This window comes from Heterocephalus glaber, unplaced genomic scaffold (assembly GCF_053883595.1).
Source record: "Heterocephalus glaber isolate CG9 unplaced genomic scaffold, H.glaber_assembly_v1.0 deba00001532, whole genome shotgun sequence".
NCBI lineage: Eukaryota > Metazoa > Chordata > Mammalia > Rodentia > Bathyergidae > Heterocephalus > Heterocephalus glaber.
Genome location: NW_028258330.1, coordinates 7,013,209 through 7,026,492, shown reverse-complemented (window position 1 = coordinate 7,026,492; position 13,284 = coordinate 7,013,209). Strand labels below are relative to the sequence as shown.

General features: G+C 39.6%; 1 long non-coding RNA gene across 2 annotated transcripts in view; it reads right to left on the bottom strand.

Moving 5' to 3' along the window:
- Positions 1 to 11,205, bottom strand: part of LOC106009016 (uncharacterized) — a 101,411-nt gene extending 90,206 nt beyond the window's left edge. Inside the window, exon 1 of one of the 2 annotated variants that reach the window (XR_015442061.1) lies at positions 46 to 11,205. This is a non-coding gene — a long non-coding RNA (uncharacterized LOC106009016). The remainder of the gene's footprint in view (positions 1 to 45) is intronic. The other variant, XR_015442060.1, reaches the window with a different exon arrangement.
- Between the last annotated feature and the right edge of the window lie 2,079 nt (positions 11,206 to 13,284).

Below are 13,284 nucleotides of genomic sequence, written 5' to 3'. Positions count from 1 at the left end.
ATATACCATAATGAAGTCAAGCAAAGCATTTGGGGTTATTCCTACCTGGTAGCCAGAATTTGTTTTCAAGAAGTCTTGAATCTGATGTGTCAAACTACTGTAGTTCTTCTCCCTTGGTATGTTTTTAAGGAGGCGAAACAGATGCCCTTTGAACATTAACCCCACCCCCCAAAAGAAATTACAGACCAGGCTAAAAGGATGCAGGCCCAAAAACCTGAAAGAAAAGAGAACATGTGGCTATTGACATTTCTTTGGGAAATCTTCAAGGAGTATAGACTTAAGGAAAGTACCTTAAAGTTTTAATAAATCCAGAAATGGAGCTATCAGAAATGAAAATCAGGAATCTTCACTTGTCTGAGACCAAATTCTGTCTTTGTGAACAGGTTTTGAGCTGCTACAGACACCACCTCCTGCTGTCCACACCATGGGCAATGTGCCTCTGGTCAGCTTGGCTGCCTTCTGATTAATCCCTTAAGAAAAGAAAACATTTCTCTTTGGAACCACTTTCTCACTGCTTCCCTTTTGAAGGTTTTATCAAACCAAACAAAACAAAAGCAGTTCTGTTTCATCACACTGAAAGTTACCTGAACAACAACAACAACAACAACAACAACAAAAAATACAGTTTGTGGCTTGCATTTTTAGGTCCTTGTAAAATGACCCAGCTCTTCAGTGTACCTTTATCACCCACTGCTGCCAGCTGAGAAACATTGCTCCAGCCAGTTCAGGCTTCTCAGTTTCCCCAGAATGTGCCTAAATTCCACTTAAAGTTCACACTGTGGTCCCCCATCTTGTTGGAAGGGCTTTTCTTCTGAGTGGTTGGTGCCTGATACTTGGATGCTCGGCTCAATTCCTACCATTGTAGGAGGCCCTCATTCTTTTCCTGTTCTGCACCCCACACCATCCCACACAGTTCTTTGACCCTGGGATCTCACCCATGATCAGTCCACCTCGTTTTCCCAGTCACGCTGTAAGAATCCTTGGGGCAGGAAGTAGGGCTTACTTAATTCAGCTGTATTTTTATATTCCTAAGAGCATAGCAAAAATGTGGGTTCATCAGAAATGCTCAGCAAATGTTCCTGCAGTGGGGAGATGAAAACACTAAGAATCAGTGAGACTGAAAAGTTTGCCCAAAGACGGAAAATTAATAAAGGCCAGGCCAGTATTCAAATCCATATTCTTTAACTCACAAGTCCCCTCACCTCTGTAAAGCATGAAATTTATTTTTAGATTTCTCAAAACTCTATGAATTAGTCCTGAGTTGGTTCAGGCACTTTAAGTCACAATCCTAGAGTTGTCTTTGGTTGAGCACCTGCTATATACTGCACCATGCAAAATCCCAACAGCTGTTGTTTCTACCTCTCTAAAGGACCGTGAATCTCACCCGCTATAGGCATAATGGCACACCTCTCAATCACATGTGGGAGTCCCCAGAAAGGGTGTTGTTCCCAAGAGTTATGAATACTTTTGAGCACATTTTATTATCTCATTTTATGGACTATATAAAGTGAGTTGAGACTTTAAGATGACAGTTTAAGAATAACCACAAAATTTCAAGCAAACATGGTAAAATAATAACTGCTTGTAGGATGAATGAATGAATGAATGAATGAATGAAAAATGAGAGGATGTCTCACAGAAGAGCAACTGATGAACCTCCAAATTATACTGTTTACATGCTACTGTCTCTTTTTCTATAAGGCCAAGGTAAATAGGTTTTCTGTCCCCAGTGGGAGAAGTTGTACTTAGTCATTTCCACTAATGATGTCATGGCAAACTCCCTCTTCCAGAAAAGGAAGAGGCTGCAGTATTCTCTCTCACTCATCATACTCAGGGCTTTGCACAATATGCAGCTTTTGAGTTATTTGGGAACAAGAGCTGAAACTCATGACCTTTGGAGGCATTGCTACTCCTTCTTGGCTTATTGAAAGAGGAAGTGGTTTGTAGTAGAATGGGCTTGAGCCTCCTGGCTTCAATCTCAATGGGTCGCACAACCTTAAGCAAGTTACGTAAGATCTTTGAGTGCCAGTCTCCCTTCTGTAAGTGGGGAATGATAACAACACCTACAATGTGGTGACTCATAAGGATTCATAGAGCCCGTCCAGAAATTGGTGTTACTATAGACAGTCCCCAACTTAGGATGGTTCAAATAATGATTTTTTTCAACTTTACAATAGTGCCAAAGTGATATGCATACTATAGAAAACTTCCTTTGAATTTGGAAATTTGATATTTTCTTGGGCTACTGATATACTCACAATACTCACAATGCTGGGGAGTGGCAGGAACCACAGCTCCTAGTTAGTTATGAGATCAAGAGGGGAAACAATTGACACTGAATGTGCTATATGGCTAAGCGAAGGCGTTCAGCAGACCAGGTGTATTCAATGAATGTCCCACTTTCAGTGGGTTCATCAGAACACAGTCCTTCCATAAGTTGATGCACCTGTATTGCTGCAAGTTAATCCTCTATCTTGCCAAGCCTGGGCAAGAAAGATTGCTGCCTGGGCTTAGGACATACAAACGATCCCTCCTCTCCTGTAGCAGTTCTGCTGGTCATGGTGCTCAGAAGTTGGCCGAGGGTGGAGGAGCGCTCTGGCTGCCAAGTGAGGAATCTGGGCAATTTTCTGCCTACCAACCTCTGAATAGCACCACAGGTGTCCCAATCTTAGTCCATTCTTCCGGGCCCTCTTGCCCTTTCACTTTCCCCAGGATCACCTCTGAGTCTCAAGTATTTAATCTTAAGCTATCTTTCTTAACTCTGGGAAGTGCAAAAGGACAGAGCTCAACTTTTCAGGCTGGAAAGAAAAAAAGCAAACTGAACCCATTCGCAGCCTCTAAATAGCCTCTGTGTAACAACCAAGCCACTTCTAATTAAGTCTAAAATGATGATCTCCTATGAACAGTGCCTTATTGATATATCCAGATTAGTACTAATCAATCATTCCAGCTAAGATTTCAGTTGCAGCCTGGAGCTGATGAGCCAGGCCTCATAATGACTTCATGGGATGTGTATAAATGCTCAGAATGCAAGCTGGGAGGTTTACTAACCACAGTATTTTCTCTCAGATGTCTTTGATGGACAAGGCTGTGTCCCAGAGAGGCCCAGATTGTCGGGACAGCCAAATTCTTTTCTGCAGACTCTCTGGCTGCCTCGACCCAAAGGGAAGAAAACTCAGATTAGTCCCTACTCAAGCTCCACTAAAGCTCTCAGACTTTCAAGGTTGGCAAGTGAATGATCTATAACTTCGTAATAAGCCAATGACAATTTAGTGGCTGAACTCAACAACCATTTATTTAGCTCATAATTCTGGAGCCTGGCAATTTGAGCTGGGGTCAGTTGGCTGATTCTTCTGCTTGTCTCAGCTGGGTGTACTCATGCATCTGAAGTCAGCTGTGAGGCCAGTTGGTAGTTGCTTGATTTAGCATGTCCTCTGTTGAAACAGTTCATCTCTTCTTCATGTATCTGTAATCTTCCAGCAAGCTAGCCCTGACTTATTCATAAGGCTGCTCAGGAAGGCCTCAAGAGCCACTAGAAGAGTAAGTGTAGAAGCTCAAGCGCTTTTCAAATCATAGTTTTTATCATATTTTGTTCTGGTCCTGCTGCTCAAAGCAAATCATGTAACCAAACCATGTGTCCATGGGGAGGGAACTATCCAAACCCAGGGACATAAGGAGGCTCAAACATGTCAGGGCCAATTACTGCAGCAATCTACTGTAATTGCTGACTCCAGTTTTCTAAAATAGTATAAATGTACCCCTACTCTATAATTTTAGCTACTTTTTGTAACGTATGGACTTTATGATGAAAGATACCTGTACTGTTTCATTACAAAAATACTATCTGTTGATTGTCTACCATATATCAAGCATCATCAGAAGTATTCTATTTGTGTTATATGACCCAAACAATAACCCTAAATTCCTTTGGTTTCATAAATGGCAGAGCTGCTATTTGAACCCAATTTCACCTGAGACCAAATTTCAGGCTCTTCACATTCTATTAAACAACTTCCCTTTCCCATAAATCAATCATGATTTTTTTAATGATTTGGCAGATCTTTTTCAATTATGAGGCATCAGATAATTCATTTAAAAAACATGGTAATTACTATGCATACATTGCCCCTGGCACGTGCATCTCCTTCAAGAAAAGTTTCTTCCTCAAGGGCCAGGGAAGCCCAACAATGAATCCAATACAAAGGCACTGCTCTACCTTAGGCATCCGATGCCATTGAGCAGGTGAGCATGGGAGAGCCTCGGAGGCCAGGACAGCTGTGAGCATCCTCTGGTGGCCCTCAGCTGTCATGGGCCCAGCAGCCACTCTGCAAACAGGAAAGAGTCCTTTTTCACTTTTCCAGATGTTAAAGCCAGCCTCCTGAAGCTTCCCTGCCTCACATAGAAAATTTAGGCGAAGTAACCACAAACTATCGATTGAATGTGTCCTACAAATTTCATGTTTCAGAAATGTATTCCCCAAAGTGTTGATACTATTTGAGAAATGGGACCTTGGGGAGGTGACTGGTCATGATTAATCCACTTGTGGATTAATGGGTTATCATGGAGGTGCTTTGGGTTTTTTTCAAACTTGATTATTAGTCTATGTTTACAGGACATACTGATAACATTCATGGAGGGGAACTGGTAGGTGTACATAACACACCTCAATTCTATTTTTTCCCTTCCCCTCTACCTTCCTCCCTTTTTTTTACAAGCATCAAATTCATTTATTTATCTTATAAGTCATTATAAAGTTAATTATCACACATATAGATTAATGGCAAGACTAACAGGCAAAAAAAACCCCATATAAAACACATAAAAATTATACTAAATCAAGGTGCACTTTTAGATATATTGCCCATGCTAGACTGCAATTACTTTTCTCTCTCTTTTTCTTTTTGTCTTTGTTATAAAAGCAACCTCTCCCTGGCTCCCTTGCTCCATTTCTTTTGCCATGTGATGCCTTCTGCCATGTTATGATGCAGCAGGATGCATCATAACCAAATGCCAAGCAGATGATGGCACCATGCTTTTTGACTCAGCCTCCAGAACTGTGAGCCCAAAGAAACCTCCTTTATTTTTCTTTTTCTTTTCCTTTTTTTTTGGTACTGGGGATCGAGCTCAGGACCTGTGTGGAACCACTGAGCTAAATTCCCAGCCCTAGAAACCTCCTTTCTTTATTAATTACCCAGCCTCTGATATTTTGTTTTGTCAACAGAAAGTGGACTAAAACACTGTAATTCCTAAAAGAGCTCAGAAGGTGAAGTAGTACCACTTGGGCTTCTTAGATGAGAAGTTCAATGTCAAGAACCTCAGATCCTTAGCTGCCTGGTTTCATCTTGCACCAAGCCCCCCCAAAGCGAATCCTTTGGGTGTCCCCTCTCTGCTCTGTCTGTCCCGGCCCTGTCCTAGCAGCGGCATGAAAAGTTCTAAGCCACAGATTTTTTACTGAAAATTTGGAGAGCCTGATCAGCTACATCTGTAGAGAATGAGGAAGGACCTAGAAGCAGAACAAGTTCACTGCCTTAATTCACTGCCCTAACAAGGAGACTTTGACCAGCATATTATAGCATGTGAGGTGTTTTACTATAGCATCTTATTATACTTTTATTATAGACCTGGAAGGAAAGTCAACAAGGGACAACTACCTTTGTTTTGCAGATGAAGGTGCTGAGATCCATGGATAACCTGCCCCAAACAATTCAGTGATGGGCAGCTTGGATTCAAGACACTCCCATTTCTGGCATTATGGTTTATTTTTATTTTTTATTAAGTTTTCTTTTCTGTTTGGCCCTTCTTGGACACCCTGATTCTTAAATAATAAGAGGTTTCTCTTTGGGCCGGGGATTTAACTCAGTGGTGCTGTGCCTGCCTCACAAGCTCAAGGTCCTGAGTTCCATCCTGGTACCAAAAAAACAAAAAGCTGGCGGAAACATGTGTTTCTATAATTCTAAGAATGGCATCATCTGCCTCCCCACTTCTGTCCTGGCAGCCACAAATAGGACTCCAAAAATAACTCCTGCTATGACTTACTGTGACCAGCATGGGATATAGGAGAATCAACACTGTAGTAACAATTCACTTCTATTTTCACAAGTACATCAGGATGCCTCTCGAAGAATTACTTATTGAGCAAACTGGCCTGAAGGAAAGATTCAATGAGGTATGTTTAGGGTGTCACTGACTTATTCTCAAGGCTATCAAGTTCTGTCACTCAAAAGCTCTAGCTTTCTCCCTGTGTGTAGGATTATTGCCATATTCTTCGACATGGCCCTTAGAGATGTCACTATTTCTTATGTAGTTTTGTCTCATATTCCCTACATAATCACCTCCCAAAATGCCCCTAGCTCCCCTCTGTTTGTGATGCACTTCCCATTTGGAATTTCCTAGATTCTTCTCATAGGGAAATCTTATCTATTCTCACAATTTAGCTCAGAAAAACAAAAATCTTTTCTGACTTCCCGAACCAGTCAATGGCAATGCTATCAGTCACATAGCTCAGGTAAAAATCTCTGGAATCCTCACTAAATCTTTCTCTCACAACCCACATCTAGTCCTTCATCAAACCCTGTTGCTGGGCCTGGTGACTCAGCCATGTTCACCACTGCGGTTAAACTGTGTCTGTTCCAAACAGAGAGCCTTCTAAGGATTCAGTATTTGAAAGGATTACATACTGCAATTTGAGGCCTAGGTTGCACATCTCTAATCTGAAATTCCAAACCCTAAAACTTTTGGACTGCCGACATGACACCACCATTGGAAAACTCCACTTCTTATCTCATGTGATGGATCCTTCAAAACACAGGTTCACTAAAAATATTGCCAAAATTTTCCTCCAGGCTATACGTATAAAGTGTATATGTAACATAAATGAATTTCACATTTAGACTTGAATCCCATCACCACAGTCCTTTATTTATTTATTTATTTATTTATTTTATTTATTTTTTTTGGTACCAGGGATCGAACTCTGGTCCTTCCACTTGCAGGGCAGGCAGCAGAACCATTGAGCTAAATCCCCAGCCCTCAAGGCCCTTTATTATACAATAAAATATTTCAAAAAGCCAAAATCTGAAGCACTTCTAGTCCCAAACATTTTGGATAAGGCATATTCCACCTGTAGTTATTTTTACTGCACTGGGTACTCATATATATATTTTTGTATGGTAATGATACCACTTCATGAGCAAATGGCATTTTGCAGTTTATATTTTTATCCTCATATTTTCTCTCACCATTTTACAGATGAGAAAAGAAGCTTAAAGAGGTTCCCTGTCATAGCCAAAGGTGCCAATCTCCCAGGTGGGAGAGCCGAGCAGACCTTCAGGTCCCAAGTTCATTACCTTGTGTCTAGCAGTTCCTCATTAAGCATTCACTGTTCCCAAAACAAGAGCATGGGAAGGCTTGGAGGGTCCATTATGTAAAACAGATTTGGACTCTGAATCTACTCAGGTATATCACCTCAAAGTGTGCAGCACAACAATCTATTAATTTAATTAGCATGGTGACCAACCAAGATATTCTCCAGCTCTTCCTCTACTTCCCGCTCAAAAGAGTTGAGCTGAAGAATTATCAAAAGGAGTGTTCATAATAGTTCCAAACTGAAAACAATCCAAATTTCCATCAGCAAGGGAACAGATAAATAAATTGAGGTACAATTATTTATACTGTAGTTCGTGTGTTAATTGTAGCATAATTTATTTATCATGATGGAATCCTGCCAAGCAACAATAATAAATATAAATGAAGACTCTTACATACCACAACATGGATGAATTTCACACAGGTGACATTGAGTGAAAAAAACAAAACCTAAAGTAATATGTTTTGTGTGGTTCTGTTTACATGAAAGTTGAAGAAGAGGAAAGACAAATACATTATGACAGATGTCAAAATAGTAGTTATCTCTGGAAGGGTGGGAAGGGTTATTATTGATTATGAAAGGGTGCAAGGGAGTACTTTGAGGTATTAAGAATAGTTTATGTGAAAATTCAGGGAGGTATAGCCATAAGCCAAACCGGATCCACTATCTATGCATGTAACATGAATATTTATGTATAAAAATTCAACAGGCTATATATTTCCAATTACTTTACTACACATGAAATAAGGAAGGACCCATATATGAGAAAGAGGGAAGAAAAGAAGGCGGGAAAGAAGAGAAGAAGGAAACCTTTAAAGTTGCACAAATGTGTCTGACAGCAAGTCATCTATAAAGGTCATGTCATGTACCAAACAGTTGGATGAAAATAGATACCCAGTGAGTGCTAATATTGTCTTGAGTTACAAGGGAGAAAGAAGAGAGAAGAAATGTTAGTTTCTGATGGGCTCATTGAAACAAAGCATTTCAACATGCTGGGAGTGATAGACACTCTGGTGGTACAACTTCAGTTTGAATCCTTGTTCCTGCTTCCTCAATGTGCAACCTTCAACAAGTTACTTAAAATCTCCAGCCATCAGTTTCCTATCTGTAAAATTGATATACTAATAATACATACCTCAGTGGGCTCTTAAAAGAATTAAATGCCATAAATAATGTAAAGTGCTTAGAACAGTACTTGGGGAAAAATCTCAGTAATGTAAGATGTGGATACTTTTGCTAGAAAAATAAATACATTCACATGCACAGATTTCAACAGCATCGTAAGAGAGTGGAGGTTTCCCTTAAGCCCACAAAGGGCCCAGTTCTTGCTATGAAGGCATCACAAAGGCATGTCAAGCCCTGGGCTGTCTCCAAAGCCCCAAGAATCCTCATGGCTAGCACAGCATCTCCCTTGCCTAGCAGACAGAAATCAACAGTCCTGAGGGGTCCTCTGCCAACCAAGTGGCAAAGTGACATCTAATTGCACAGGTGTCCATGCTAACATGCCAGATGATAAGATCCAGGGAGTAATGCAGGGACTGAACTGAATGGCACCTGCTGAAGATGAGACCTGTCCTACAGCTGGAGCTGTGTTCTTATGTGGCAGCTGTCCCCAAGTGTGGAGATGCAGGCAATAGAGCCCAGAGCAGCAATGCCAAGACTAGGGCAGCTGCAATGGTAGCTCTTCAGATTCATTAATCCCAACTGCCTTCAGGGAGTGTTTGTCACGGGCTGTGGCAGAGCTGGCCTCCCCAGAGGTACACTGTTTGTGATAACCAGGGGTATCCATGCACCAGACAGCTGGGGAGACACCAGCCCAGTCTCACCAGACAGGTGTAATGGTGTCAGCACACAGACTTACTCCACACTTGGCTGGGGAAGCCAAGAGCAGATGCCTGCTGGTAACAGCTCTTCCAGTAGATGTGTGTTTTACGTTCCCTAGCACTGGGGAAATCATGAGGGAGATGGGCCACATGGTACTCCCCACAGAAAACCTCACAGGAATCTGGCTAAGGGTCCTGCATCAGATGGTGTGGAGGGGCTGGGAATCAGAGAAACTGATGCCCAACTACAGGAGGGACTGGAGGGAGAGCTGTAATTTGCCTGTGAAAGATAATATAGTCTCTTGCTTTCTTTCTGTTTCTCCAGCAGGAAGACAAACTACATACCTTAATCTTTCCTAAAACTTTCTTCATATCAAGGAGCAGAGATCATACAAAATGTATCATCTTGGAAACATTTTTTTTTCGAAATAAGGATCATCATTCTTATTCTATCTTGACTTTCGGGCTTTCTATAAGAGTCATTGACTACTCATGCACCTACTTCTAACCTGAAATTGTTGGCAGAATTCATTTCCTTGTGGCCACAAAACAAAGCTGTTGGCCAAAGGCCACCCTTAGCTCCACCCTCAGCTCCTCAGCCTCCTGCAGTTCTTTGCCATGTGGCCTGCTTCAAAGGCCAGGCCATAACACACAGGATGGAAACTGGCCTCTTCAAAACTAGCAACAAAGATTGTCAGTTATACCTCAATCGAGCTAAATAAAATAAAATTTAAACCTGAAAAAAGAGGGTTAGATTTGATCCTCACCCCCTACACACACACACACACACACCCACACACACTCATAAAATGTCTATAAGCAAAATAGCCTTCTATGTAATAAAACATAATTGGAAAGATATGTAGTCACTTTGTCATCTCCTATGGTTAAAATAAAGTCACAGCAGTGACAAAGTTTTTGTAAACTATTGATTAGAGTCATAGGCACCATCCACATTCAAGAAGAGAAGACTAAACAAAAACAGAAACATACTAAAGCAGAAATCATAATGTCACCTTACAGACTGTTCATCAGAGAGGATAAAAAAGGACCAACTTTGGGAGATATGAGTGCAAAAAGGAAAAGACTGTGAGATCCCTAGTGGGTTTTATAAATGTCTAGCATGTTTCTGACTCTGAAACTTCATGAAACATGTTCTTGGTCACAATAGATTATAATTAGAAATGAATAACTTCTAGGAATTGGGGAATTTACAAATATGTGGAAACTAAAAACATACTCCTTAATATACACAAATTATGAGTTGGACATGGTGGAGCACACCTGTAATCCTGGCACTCAGGAGGATGAGGTAGGAGGATCACCACAAATTTGAGGCCACCCTGGGTGACATAGTGAGTTCAAGGCCAGCCTGAATTATATCATAAGTCTATATCTCAATCCCCCCAGATCAATAAGTCAAAGAGGAAATCAAAGGAAAATACCTTAATATGAATGAAAATAAAGCTAAAACATATAAAAACTTATGGGATTCTGCTAAAGCAGTACTTATAAATTTGTATTTCTAAGTCTGTATTGAAATGGAAGATTTAACATCAATAAGCTAAACTTCTGCCAGGCCTCAGGCACCAAGCCTGCCTGGCAAGAACAAGGCCCTGAGTTCAATCCCTGGTACCAGAAAAAAAGAAAAAAGAAAAAAAGCTAAACTTCCACCAAAAGAACTAGCAAAAGAAGAGTAACTAAACCCAAAGCAAGCTGAAGAAAGGAAATAATAAAGATTTAAGCAGAAGTAAATATAATACAACATATAATTTATTACACAAAATAGTTGATTCAAAAATTAACAAACTGACTCTAAAATTCTTATGGAAATAAAAGGGACACAAACTCTATCAGTGATCGAAGTTGGGAGGACTCACATTTTTTATTTTAAAAATGTGCAATAAAGGTGCAGTAGCCAAGATTGTGCAGTATTAGTAAGAGAATGAATAGAGATTCAAAATGTAAGTTTTAACATTTATTGTCAATTGATTGCTGACAAGGATAGTAAGAAAATTTAATGAGGAAAATTAGTCTTTTCAATAAATAACATTGAGAAATCTGTACATATACATGGAAAAAATAGAATTGGATCCCTACCTCACATAATATACAAAAATTAGCTCAAAATGGATGAAAGACCTAAATGTAAAAGCTAAAGCTCTTAAAGGAATCTTTAAGCATAAAATTTTCATGACCTTAGAAAGGCAAATTAGATATAATTTTTTTTAAAGTATAAACAACCAAATACAAAAAAAATTAGGCTTCAGCAAAATTGAAAGTTTTGTGCTCAAATGGTTCTATTAAGAAACAAAAGGTAATTCATAGCACAAAAAAGATTTTGCAAAACATGTATGTATCTGGGAAGGTACTAGAACTCTTACAATCCAATGAAGAAAAGATAAATAATCCAATTTTTTGAATGTGGCAAAAATTTGAAAACACACATTAAATGGACACTAAGCACATGAAAAGATGCTCAATGTTATTAGTCATCAGAGAAATGCAAATAAAAACCACAATAATGTATCACTTTCGACCCACTGTTATGGCTACAGTGAAAAGGTCAGAAAATAAAAAATGCCAGCAAAAATGTAGGGAAATTGGAATCCTTATATACTTCCAGTGGAAATACAAAATAGCACAGCTGTTGTGGAAAAGGTTCTGGCAGTTGTTCAAAAGGTAGTTGCTACATGACCCAACAATTTCATTCTGAAGTCTATACTCAGGAGAACTGAGAACATATATCCAAACAAAAGTTTGTAAACAAATTTTTTATAGGAGGATTATTCATAATCACCAAAAAGTGGAAACAGCCTAGATGTCCATCAATTGATAAACTGACAAAATTCAGACTATTCATACAGTGGAATGTTATTCAGCCACATAAAAGAATGAATTACTGATGAAACTTTGAAAAAATATGCTAAGTGAAAAAGCTTGATATGAAAGCCCATATATTGTATGAAACCATTTGTATTAAGTGTCCAAGATTGGTCAACCAGAAAAAAATATGAAGTAGACAATGCTTACCATGGGCTGGGGGAAGTGGAGAATGGAAAGCAACTGCTAATGGGTATGAGTTTCCTTTTGGTTTGATAAAAAATTGTATTAGTCAGCTTTTCATTACTGTAACAAAATACCTGAGATAACCAACTTAAAAAGAGGAAGTATTTATGTTGGCTCACAGTTTTGGGGATTTCAGAATATATTCAGTTGGCTTATTGCTCTTGGGCTGTGCCAAGGCAGTGCCTCATGGTAGGGACACGTGGCAGAGGAAGGTGCTCACCTCAAGGCAGCTGTGAAGTGAAAAAGGGATACAGAGGCCAGAGTCCCAATGTCTCTTCAAGGACATAATCCAGTGATATTATTTCCTTCCATTGGGCCACACCCACCTTCCACCATCAACTGAGGACCGAGTCTTCAACCCATGTCCCTTTGGGGGATATTCAAGGTCCACACACTAACAAAAATTTTCTACAATTAGATAGTGGCCAGTGTCACAAAGCTTGAGACTATGCTGACGATCACTATACTAAACAATTTAAATGGGTGAATTTTATGGCATGGGAATTATATCTTGATTTTAAAATGTTGATGACACAATAATTGGAAAGAACTTTGAAGTGTGAAAAATATTAGTATCTGGATATTTTTCATTGCTAATTAAATACAGTACTTGTAGCTGGACATCATGGTGAACACCTATAATCCCAGCACTCCTGGAGGTGGACAGTACCAAGTTCGAGCCCATCCTGGGCAATTTAGCAAGATCCCATCTCAAAATAAAAAGAAGTGGGCAAGGGTGCTGGAGATGTGGCTCAGTGTGAAGGCCCTGGGTTCAAAACCAGAAAGTAAAAGAAAAAAATATTGTCTATATAGACCATAATTATACAAAGTTCTACTCATAATTGCTTAAAATATCTTGTGCAGCCAGAGAGGGATATCGGAGAGCAGACTTTGCTGATTTTTAAAAGCTACTCAGAAAACACATTTCTGGTTGGAATATTAATATTAAATGTTACAATCATTATTTGGCAGATTCTTAGAAAATTAAACAACATATATTTACCCCGTAATCCAACAATTTCACAC